This window comes from Cupressus sempervirens, chromosome 3 (genome assembly GCF_028749045.1).
Source record: "Cupressus sempervirens isolate cs-2001-9-10 chromosome 3, ASM2874904v1, whole genome shotgun sequence".
Classification (NCBI taxonomy): Eukaryota; Viridiplantae; Streptophyta; class Pinopsida; order Cupressales; family Cupressaceae; genus Cupressus; species Cupressus sempervirens.
This window is the reverse complement of record NC_143120.1, coordinates 8,620,679-8,633,497: the sequence shown is the minus strand read 5'-3', so window position 1 is coordinate 8,633,497 and position 12,819 is coordinate 8,620,679.

Here is a 12,819-nt window from a genome sequence, read left to right as displayed (position 1 = left end):
GAAACAAAGGAAGAGACATAAAAGAGAACACACCAATACATAGATGAACTAGAAAGGAGAATTCTTCATCTCTTAGGTAAGTTCTACCAAACATTAATGATGTAAAAAGTTGCACTCTTATAGTGTAAGTGAAAACATATAATTTTAAGCTTACTCTAAGTGACTATTGGTTCTAAATGGTGTACATGTTCTATCTAGTGTGTGTGTGCATGTGTGTGTATATATACATAAATACATACATACATACATACATACGTATATGTATGTATGTATGTATGTATGTGTATGTACATACATATACATACACATACATATACACACACACACATAATACATACATACATATACATACATACATACATATATATGTATGTATGTATGTATGTATGTATTTATATGTGTATATATATATATATATACATACATACATATACATATATATGTATACATATACATATACATATATGTATATGAATGTATGTATGTATACACACACACACACACACACACACACACACACACACACACACACACACACACATATACATACATACATACATATATATATATATGTATATATGTATATGTATGTATGTATATATATATATACATATATACATATATACATATATATATATATACATACACACACACACATACATACATACATATATGTATATGTATATGTATATGCATATATGTGTGTGTGTGTGTGTGTGTGATGTAAATATTGTAGCCACTATACTACAAAGTTCTATATATGGAATTTTTAGTTATGCTACAAGTGTATCTATAACATTAAAAATAGGGCTATGTGTAGGAGATGGTCATATTTTGTTAGTCATGCTTGGCAGGAAGATTTCCTATCAATCTCAAGGACATGTGCAATGAGTTTTTACTTATGTAAAAGATAATGGAAATAGAAAGTAGAAAATGTAACAAAGAATACAAGATATAGGACAAAATAATGAAGGAAATTGACTTCAATCAAATAGAGATTGATAAAAATCAAACAAACAGATTTTGTTATTGGCATAAATGATGCCTAAAGATAGTTAATGGCCTGCAATTTTAATTTGGAGCAAAGTTGGAGTGACCAAGTCATAGGTGGTTCTACATGTTTTTAGTCTCACATTGTAGCCAAGGTCGTGCACTATCCAGATATGATCATGGAATTAGTTCTACCTATTCTTGCACATAGAAAAGAGAGATATTATTGATTAAAAAGGGGTTTATCTCAATCAACCCCCATTTAATTAATCAACCTTGAACTTAAAATGAAATATGCATGTGCAAAAATCATGACAATGTAAAGCAACCACTAGTTTTGAAAATTAAAAAATTACACCTTCACAAATAGATTTGGAAGATGCTTGAATGTTGTTCTAGTTCCTTAAAATGTTGAGAAGAATCAAGGTCGTCTTTCACAAATACCTATAAGTACAACTACTCCCCAATTTTCCAATGTTATTATGCTTGAAGTCACTTACTTTGAGAAGGAATCAATTTATATTGATATTCATGTGAGGATCTTCTTGCATAATTGAGGTCTCCTCTATCTGGTCATCAATGATGAAGAGAAGATTTCTATAAAAGAGAATGTTTCCTTGAAAAAAAATTCCTAGATGCTTGAAACCTATCTTAGAATATTTGAGACCATGTGTGTATGCTATCATGAATGCTTGGTTGTAGTTATGAATGTTTGGATGCATTCTTGATTAATTAACTACCAAAATGTGGAGAGGCATGTTGCTTATATACCTCTCACAAGTATTTGTGGTGCTTATAACTTGAAGGTGATGACTCACAATTTGGATTTCTCACTTAATTGTGGAGATCTCCCTAATTTAAATTGTAAGGTGAAAATGGGGGACTAAGTAAGAAGGGGTGACTTGGTCCCACCAGAAAGCCCCAAATTTTGGTCTAGATGTCCCAAATGTAGATGGATGTTAGAATGATAAGAAAAATGGGGTTGGATCAAGCATATCAAATGTGGAATCCTGAGTATGCTAAGATAGGACCTAACCAAACATCTGATTATGAGTGAGTACAATTGAGGATGGTACAACATTTGATATATTTTGGGGGAAAAATTCATTAAGCCTGATAATTATAATAACATATAAAAAGTTAAATAAATAAATATAGGATCTTATCAGCCAGTCTTCCAAATTCCTACCACCAAAATATGCAAATTGCAACCAATTTTTTGATTTACACTTAAAGCATAACCAAATTGGCACCAAAATCCTATAGAAAGAACAACTCCCAAATACAAATAGGACTTAAACTACAATTTCAAAATTGAAAACCCAAATATGGAGAAATAAAAATTGTGTGTTCAAAAGGATAATACTATGTAAAGTTAAACTAGTGAACAAATGATAAAAAAGAAGAAGAAGGATACCATCCTTCTATTTTCTCCTTTGGTAGTTGTTGCACATATTCCACATCTTGTCTTGAAGTGGATTTTTATGCACACTTCCTATATTATCAACATCCTCCTAAGCAACAATATCATTTAAAGATGGAATAGTAATTTATATTAGCTGGCATGTAATCATGTTGAACGAGTTGGCCATTATGTTATAAATATACATATTCCATTTTCCATTGTCTATAAATAATTATTAGCCATATATAATGTAAATAATGTATCCAGTTTATTGTAAGTGCACATAGCTCATTTGTAGTTACATCATAAACATGTGTTTGCTCTATACAATAAATGATATATCTACTATGAGTAATATGTCGTCGTTGAACTCTATTAATTGCTAGGAGTTGGAGGGCTGAATCAACATGTATTATAAAAATTTAATCATTATTATTTGTTAGTTTAATCAGTTTAAATCTAAGTAATTAGTTCTTGGGTTCAGGGAGGATTTTGGTTCATGAGTTCAGGCAATTTTTTTTCCATTGGATTTTGGTTCTCTCTCTCTCTCTCTCTCTCTCTCTCTCTCTCTCTCTCTCTCTCTCTCTCTCTCTCTCTTGCTATATATATATATATATATATATATAAGAGAAACCTTTGGGTCCTCTTGGGTTTATTGTGGATCCTCCTGGGTTTGTCACAAGTCTATCTAAGCTTGCTCAGGTTTGCTACGAGTCTGAGAAGTGTCCTTATTTTGGATTATGGGTCCAACCAAGTCCACTCTACAGGTCCAAGAATGGTCCTTATTTTGGACTGTAGATCCACATGAGTCACCATTGTGGGTTTGGGAAGGCTCCCTATTTTGGATTGTGGGTCTACCCATGGATCCACAGTCCAAAATAAGGACCCTGCCAATAAACCCAAGTGAACCCATAGTCCAAAATAAGGACCCGTCCTGGACCCACAATGAACCCAAGTGCGAATTTGGACCTGCACAAACTCAGACCCAGATTTGGACAGCAAGGGCCAAACCTAATAACCCATGTCTAAATGCATTTGTAAGTAACTAAAAATAGAAATACCACAACACATGACATCATTTTTTTTTGTGTAAAATCCTAAATGAAAAAAACCATAATGAGAAAAATACTTAGTATTTGCTATAACTATTGACAAGCTTTAGACTAGGTGCCAAAGAACTCATTATCCCTAATTAAATAAAGGCTTTGTTGGGACTCAAAATTGCAAGTGGATTTCGAGTACCATATTAAGAAACTTTGCTAAATGAGCCCTTATAAATGCTTTTTGTGTATTTGTGTTGGGTTGCTATTTTGAGCCATAGGATATGTTTCAAGTGATTATTGCATTTTATTTAGCATGTTTATACACCTCAATTCATTGGTTGGATGTTTTGATTCATTTGGTGAGGTGTCATTTTGAGTACTTGACAAATCTGCAATTTTGCCCAAGTGTAAAATAGTGGTTGGAAGCCTAGTTTGTATTTGAATGTCTTGCACTTGATTAAGTGTCATGACTCACCACTTTGGAGGTGATATGTGTGTATATCAAAGAGCTTGTGTTTCATATTTCAAGTCATGTTGACATGATTTGGTAGGGTTTTGAGTTTCTCAAAGTTGGTTGTTCATTATTGTCCTATTGTTGCATTTTACCCAAAAAACTAGGAAGCCCTGTTTGACAAGTTATAAATTTGATCCTATTGAGGAAACTACTTATTCTTTGTATTCTAGGGGTCATAGAAATGCTATGTTCCATATTTGAGCTTATGAAAAATTTGTTTGATCGGTTCAAAAAGGTGATTTCAAATGCGATTTCAAAATTTTTGATTGCTAATCCGATGTGTAGATTAATTGGTAGCCTTGTTTGAGATGTTATAAATTTGAATCCATGCCAGATGAACTTGAACCAATCATACCCCTATATTTTACTCTAAAAATACTTTGTGGATACTAGTTTTTAAGTTTTTACAAATCTATTTGTACACTTTCCTAAGGCCATTCCATATGTAAAAAGTTACTATTTTGACAAGTTGCCTAGTTCTACATTTCCCAGTATCCAACTTTGCATACTTGCCAATTGTACCCAGATTATTTTCATGAGCTGAAAATGCACCCTCATATTCTCCATATGAAAATATGCATGTACCCTAGTTTTCAGTTATCCAAGCATCCATTTGACTTATTTTTAGAGCCAAATCCAGATATAATTTTCTATTTCTAACAAGTGTGAATGCATGAAAAATTTAAAAGAGCAATTTTAGAAATCAATATCTTTTGACCTAAATGTCATCATGAGCTAATATTTTGTAGGCGAGATGTATGAGGAACAAAGAATAGATGTATCAAGTGCTAGCTCTTGATCAAGTATTTTGGTCAGTTTTAGAGGCTGTAGACACAAAAGTGACAGTGTTTAGAAAGGTGAAAAATGATTTTCAATAAATGAAGCAATGATTGAGCTTGAATCCAATCAGTGAAATGAGCCTTGTTAGATCATTTTGAGGGATCATGTGTTTGAGTTCGATTTTTTTTAGCCTAACCCACTTTGGGGTATGACTAATTCCATTAGATTTGTGAGAATTTATGAGAATTAGAGATGTTTAAATTGCTTATAATATCATGTGATCATTGAATTTGTGATCAAGTAAGAATCCTCTTTCATGTCATTTTGACCAAATGGGTCTGTGATTTATATACATAGTGAACAATAAAAGAGAAGAGTGAGCATGCCGGATAGGTTCAAAGGTTCACACTTTTAAAACCCATATTTAAAACTTTTCTCCTAAGATAATGTGCTACGAACCCTTCATTATTAGAGAAAAACCCAAATCACAAGGATGTCAAGGATTGACAAAATTTTATGGCAAATTAGAAGACCCTACCTGGTGTAGCTTGTGAATTTAAAAGATAGACATTGTATGTGCGAAGTCAAAAGTATGAGGGACACCAATTTGGGAAAGATACTAGCAAATTTTGTTTATAAGAAAGTAGTTGGTCATTTCTTTTTCTTTGAAGTAAGTAGGTAACAAAGGGTAACAAGTAATGATATGCATCAATTACATATCAAAATTTATATGTATAATTTTATTACTAGTGTCAAAATATTACGTAGATATGAAATTAAAAGGAGCATTAATATATAAATGATTAAAGATTGTGAATGAACATAGTAATCAAAGAAGTCCATCATATCATCATTTACAATTAAATATAGGGAAAAAGTTCCACATAATACAATCATTCTTTAGATCGGGAGTGAAAGTAGTGTAGGACTGTATGCATTGAGACAAATGGATGTGTCAACCATCCTCTACTATATAAGGTGAAATATATAACTTGATTGATCAAATTCCCACTTTTTTGTTCGTGAAATCTATTCTAGAATGTGTCAAGTGTTAGAACTAACTGTAGAGATCATTTAATTCAAGAAGAGGATTAGGTAAGATATCTAATGATAAAAATTCATGAGAAGTTTCTAGAAAAGGAGTTGAGCATATATAATGAATCTATTAGACTAGACCACAAACTCTATGACCTATGGTGATTATGGAAAATGATAAAGGATTGGAATTACCTATTTAAGGAGGCACAAAGATGAACTATATAGAGCACAAAAGAGAATGAAAGAGAGATATGTGAAGAAGAAGAACAAAGCATAGAAGTTATACATATTTTTAAGATTTCTAGTAAGATGGAATAAAGTTGTTGAGGTTGATAAGAAAATCTAAGGAGAAAGCTTAAGTTTATTGTGAAGAGAAGGGTGATTGTTTGAAGGGTTGTCAATAAAATCAAGGATGAAGGTGACAAGGGAGGCTTATCAGGGAATCAACACATGAATTGAATAGATATCTGAAACTACAAAGTGAGTTGTAATCATACAAATCAAACCCTATTGTTTTCTTTTTAATCATTGTAAACAATTTGTATTGAAATCCTTTTAATCAAAGGTTGACCTAACAGTCATTAAGGACTTAATAGTTTGTGTAAATCCTTTAATAGGGTGAAATTCTAATGGAATGTTCTAATGTCCTTTGACAAGGCCACTTCTAATAGGGTGATTAAATCCTATAACCAGGTCACATTTAATAGTATGTATTTTAACCTTTAATATGGTTGGCTCCTAGCAAGGCTCACTTTAGAAGAGTGAAAAAATTATGATATGGTGCTGGTCGTTTTGCCCAAATCAAGTTTCCATGTTAAATCCTAGTGTCAAAATTGTGTTGAATGTATTATGGTACTTTACATTTCAAATTTTTACATTCAACAAGTATGTTATATTAGGACAATGAACTACTAGTTAATATTGTTATTCAGATCATAGTAGAGACCAAGTTACAACAACATAAGCAAGACAAAAAAGTGTTTGTTTGTTTGATTGTTCAATTGGTACTAATGGACCTTGAGTAGATGATTCAACACCTCCCCCCCTCTCATTTATTCTAAACATTCTAACAAGAAGTTGTTCACATAGATGTAAATAACTTAAACAAGGTTCAAATCAGAGTAAGAACTACTATACTCCTGATGAACTATGGAATGGTAAAACTACAAATGTTAAAATCTTTGGTTGTAAATATTTTATTAAAAAGAATAATGATTCCTTGGAGAGTTTCAATTCAAGATTTGATGAAGGTATCTTCTTACGATATTCTACACATAGGAAATCTTTAAAATGTTACAATTAAAGGGTAAATAAAATCATAGAAGCCATACATATTGTATTTGATGCAAGTTATTTGTTGAATAACAATAATGAAAAAGTTATTGAAGAAGATTTCCTTCAAAGCATTGAACACATTTACGATGATCAAGAATCTGATAGTGCTAATTCAAAAATGCTTGACTCAAATGAACAAGAAAAACATTCAATCCCTAACATGATCAATATTAATCTAAAAACTTCTTCTAGAATCATTTCCAAGAGACATCCTAAGTCTCTAGTTATAGGAGATAAAGAGGATAGACTCTTAACTAGATGAAAAAGCCAAAATAGTTTTGTAACATTATGGAATCCGAGTTTGAAATGTCCCTTTTGGTTTAGCTTACATTTTTTCTTGGCTTACAAGTATCACAACTTGAACATGGCTTATTTTTTTCACAAACAAAGTATGCTAAAAAAATGTTAAAGAAATTTGATATGGCTGATTGCAAATCAGTTAGCACCCCTATGAAAACTAGTTGCAAGTTGGTTACAAATGGTGATTCTCCTATAGTTAATAAAATAAAATATTGATCCATGATTGATAGTTTGTTAAGTATAATAGCTTCTAGACTAGATTGTATGCAAGTTGTATGTTTATTATCTTGGTTTCAATCTGCTTCAAAATACTCTCATTTTTATGTAGTTAATAGAATATTCAAGTACATTTAAGGCACACTTAATTTTGGTCTATGGTATCAACACAGTAATGATTTTACCTTGATTGGTTATACAGATGTAGATTGGGGTGGTTTTGAGGAAAAAAAGAGCACTAGTAGTATTGCATTCTTCCTTGGTGACCGTTTGCTTGCCCAACATAGTAAAAAGAAAGATTGTATAACTTTATCTACTCGTGAATCTAAACATTTTGTTACCACAACATGTTGTACACAACTAATTTGGGTGGATTATCAAATATTCAATTTTGGTATACAGGTATCAAATCCTATTTCCATTATGTATGACAATATGAGTGCTATTTTGTTAAGTAGAAATCTAGTTATGCAGTTTAGAACTAAGCATGTCATTGTTAAGATTCATTTTATTCAAGATAAGGTACTTTAAAATGAATTTCAATTGGTATATGTCCCTACTCAAAGACAATTTGATATTTTCACTAAACCTATACGTTGAGACTCTTTTGAGAAGTTTCGAATGAGATTGGTAGTTCCCTCAATCCTTATTGCAATATTTTTTTCAAATGAGGAGTCTTTTGTATCTTTCTACTCCTACTTATAAACATCTATGTTTCATAAAAGGAGATTTATTGGTGTCCTTGATGCAAAATGGGGGAAATTTTTTTTTTTTCCATCTTGATATTTGATCAACTTTAGTTTGTGTTTATCAGATTCAGCTTGATTCGAATGATATATTTTCTAGGTTGTGATTTGGCTCATGGTATTAATAGTTGGTATTGGTTGTATTTCTTGATGATAGTGATGTGTTTGACAGTGATATTTGTGATATTGATTTTAGTTATTCAGTGATAGGTAATTGCAGTGATTTTGGTGCATTTAATATTTATGATAATTAGCTCATTTTTTATCAGTGCTCTAATATCTTTTTTAAATGGTATTGCTATTGGTAAGCTTTCTTGACAATTATCAGTTTGATGTTGATATTGACAATTGACTTCAGGGTGTGATCTTTATGTAATATGGACAAGTATATATGTTATGTTCTTCATGACACTTTATTTGATGTGTTTTATATATCATAATCACATTTTCTCAAATGTATGTGAATGATATCATATATACAAGTATGTATATTCAACTCTTTCTAAATATACTTATTTGTGTATATGAATTGATTTTAAAACATTCATTTACATTTTCCTATATATATTATGATGTATGGAATGAAACAAATGATTTTACCTCAAGGACAAATGAGGGAGTTTGTTAGACATGTGTTTTCCCTTGATGCAAAACTATGAAGTGAAAAGGTGGCATTGAATAGTCTTTGAAAGATACTAACGTGATATTAATTATATTTTTAGTGGGGTGCATTAATTAAATGTTTTTGATAGCTCAAAATGATAACTCTTGAGAAAAGTAATGAGACTCAGACCCGGCTCGGACTTAGCAAGGGTAACTTGACTAGTGACCTGACTCGGTAGTGACTAAGCAAAGTGATAAAACCCTTGAAATTTAGAGATTTTTTTGGATTTAAATTAATTCCATGCACCCATTCTTGAATAAAGATTAAAGACACAATAAGATCATAAAATAGAAGGTAATTTGATCACATATCTAACATACATAAATTACATAACTACAAAAGCAAAAAAATTAAAAATCAGCCAAATCAAATGAGTCAGTCAAGTCACCTAGGCAAGTCATCCAAGTCACCCAACCAAGTCAGCTGAGTTAGCTGAGTTAGCCGAGTCAGCCAAGTTGACCCACTGAGCCGGGGTCACGGGTCAGTTTGACTCGGCTGAAATAACTTGACTCGCTAACTTAGATGACTCACTCACGACGAGTCTCGTTACTATGCTCTTGAGTAAGATATTTGACTTGGGTTAAACCCATGAAATGTGGTGGTTGGCTATCATTGAAGCCACATGTTAAAATTGTATAGTGGATCTCAAATAATTTTGTTTGGGAAAGTGTTATGCATTCGTAAAAGATGCAAAAACAATGTTTTGATTGCTTATTCAAGAAAACGTTATGTAGAGGTCACTGCCATGTTTCACTAATTTTTGAAGCTCTTTCTGAGGATTTTTTTTGGATTTTTCAAGATATGTTTTAGTTTATTTTGGCAGTCAAAATGATGGTCTTCTTGAGTGTATGCATTCAAATTCATATTGTAAATATAATGGTTTTTCTTCCATAAGACATAGCTTGGAATACAATGATGATTTATTCAATATGATTTGATTATCTTATGTTTCAAGGTTATAATATAGCTTTTATTACCTCTTCTTTATTTTCATTTGAGTTAAAAATGATAAGTAGAAGATGGTTTCAATAACGGTGAAATCATTTATCAAGATGAAAAGAAAGGTAACAAAATGAGTATATTTAGCTACAGGTATGAGAACTCAACTTGCAAATGCATTTATTCTAAAATATTATTTATAATGGTTTTATTAGTTTGGTAAAAAGTTTTTTACACAGGGTTTGACAAAATCTAGAAATGATATCAATGCATAAATTTTTCTTTCATTTCAATTTGATATTGAAATTGTTAATGAATGTGAAATTCAGTCATTGTGTCAGCATGTAAAGAAGAAAGGCATAATGTTTTGGTTGTTGTTTTCTCTATTTTGAATAGAACATCAATCTTTGTGTGGTCTTTATTTTGGGAAAAGAAATATATGGTTCAAAAGAGGAATACTTTTATCTTTTTGATGGTTATTTTGAAACAATTTTAGCATTTTGACATATGGAAAATAAATGAAAGTTTCATTTGAGAAGTTGTATAACAAATTTGGTTAAGAAACGAGTTTTCTTTTGGTTGATGTATTTTTTTCTTACGGAAAGCCTTGTGCTCAAAATTTAGTTGATAATTTTTCCTTTAAGACCTAAAATAGGGTAGTGCAAATCAGTTGCATGTGGTTATAGTTCAACTTTTTAACTAGAAACATTGTTTCAGCTCTGACTTTTTTTTGATTTACAACCATTGCATGGATTCTTGCTTGAAGACAAATGACAATTTTCTTTTAACCTTGATCCTAATACTCTCATCTAATGTAACTAATATTGTAAATGAATGTAAAATAATTTTAGTATTTCCATATATAAGGAAGTATGGTTGTGTCTTAGAGTAATGAATTAAGGAGGAGACACACAATCATGTTGTCTTATATGTGGAGCGTTCTTGATGTGTATTGAATGATACACACACATGCACGCACGCATGCACGTGCACGCATGTGCACACACACACACAGAGGTGTGTGTAGTCAAAAACATATAGGTGTATATTCAATTTGTGAATAAACATTGAAAAGGGAAGGAAAAAGGGTTGATGCCCTAGCAGTTATAGCTTCTATTGTAATGAAGAGTTGTTGCTCAATAAAAATGACAAGTTCCAATGGAATGGTTTTTTCCTATGAGAAAATCGAAAGGTTTTGAGGATTTCCCACTTAGCACAAAAATCTTGTGTCTCTCTTTTGTGAGTTGTCTAAATTTTTCTAATATCTTCCACTTTCATTTTCATGTTTAGTTTATGTAAACAATTGTTTTAATAAGTTCCTTAAATTATGTAACATAAGTTATGTTTTTTCTATTCTTTACAAGTAAAAATTATGGGCCTCACAAAGATGTTCTTTCCTCCATGAACCCTTCTTGAACCTGAAAAAAAAAAGTATAAATATAAAAATATAACTATAAATGTTACAATTTTGCTTTAAAATAATAATATGGGCCTCAAAAATATGTTTTCACTAAATGCTGGCATTCAAAACTAGAAGAGTATTACATTCCTTCATGTATACTCATTCAGTTTCAATTATTTTTATAATATGAAAAGCCATCAATTTCAAATCATGTATTGTAACATGGTTTCCTTTTTAGAGAAATGTAGTGTAAATGGTTTTTTCGATTATGTATGTAAACCGATCTATAATCACATCTGACCAAGTTGAGGTAAAGAAAACTAATTTCAAAGTTGTGATATTTCATCTTTGTATATTGTGAAATTGTCCTTAAATTATTTTGAATGGAAATCATAATTTATAGATATTTAAATTTCCAAAGTAATGAAGAGGTATGATTTTTAAAGTGGTGAAGTGAGATGATTTTTAAAAGAATTTAATAATATTGTATATTTTGTATTAATATACATATCCAACTTTGTGAAAATAAAATAAAAATTGCGTAGACCTTAAGATTTATAATTGCATACACCAGGTGCAAGGTTCGTAGGAGGTCTATAATATGCCCTAGTAAGGAGGTCTATAATAAGTACATGTGTAATATCTACTTAAATTGGAAACTAAACAAATTCCTAAATTATTTTTTTATACAAAAGAAACTATATTATAATAAACTATATTTGTTGACATGTCTAGTTTAAAATTTCATTTCAATCATAGTAATACTAGACCTTGCATCGAGACATGGTGCAAGTGTATAGTAGAAGTGTGGTGGATTGCAAAGTAGCTTTAAGATTATGGAACTAGCTACATAATGTTTACAACTTATTTAATGTGATAAGCATATTTATAAGCTCTCCAAATTTGATAATTCAATTTTGGTTCACTCCGTGTTTTTCTTTTTCTATCTCAACTAATGAAAATTTCATCTCCAGATTTTTTCTATTTTGGTTCACTTCGTATTTCTATTTTTCTATCTTAACTGATGTAAATTGCATGCATTTTATTTTATGTATCTACTGAAAAGTGATGTTGTGACCAAAAATAGATTGTTAACAATGATTTTGATGGATTCCAAAGCTATGATTTGTTGTTTAGAAATGCAAATTTTCATGGTGTTTCTAATGGGGAGTAATGTCTAATTGTTTTGAAGGAACAAAGACATAATCTCTAAAAAATTCATAGCAAAATCATTGAAACCACTTTAAATTGTATTAACAAACAATTAATGAAAAATTAGCCTAGTTCGATAACCTCTAGAATTGATAGAATATTCATCTTTTTCACTTTATTATTTTTGGAAGGCTCTACTCAAAATCCATTAATTGATTTTGTTCCATTGCCTTTATTTCTTCAATCTCATGATCACCACCTTCACCTTCACTTTGTTGCATGTTAATTGATTTGC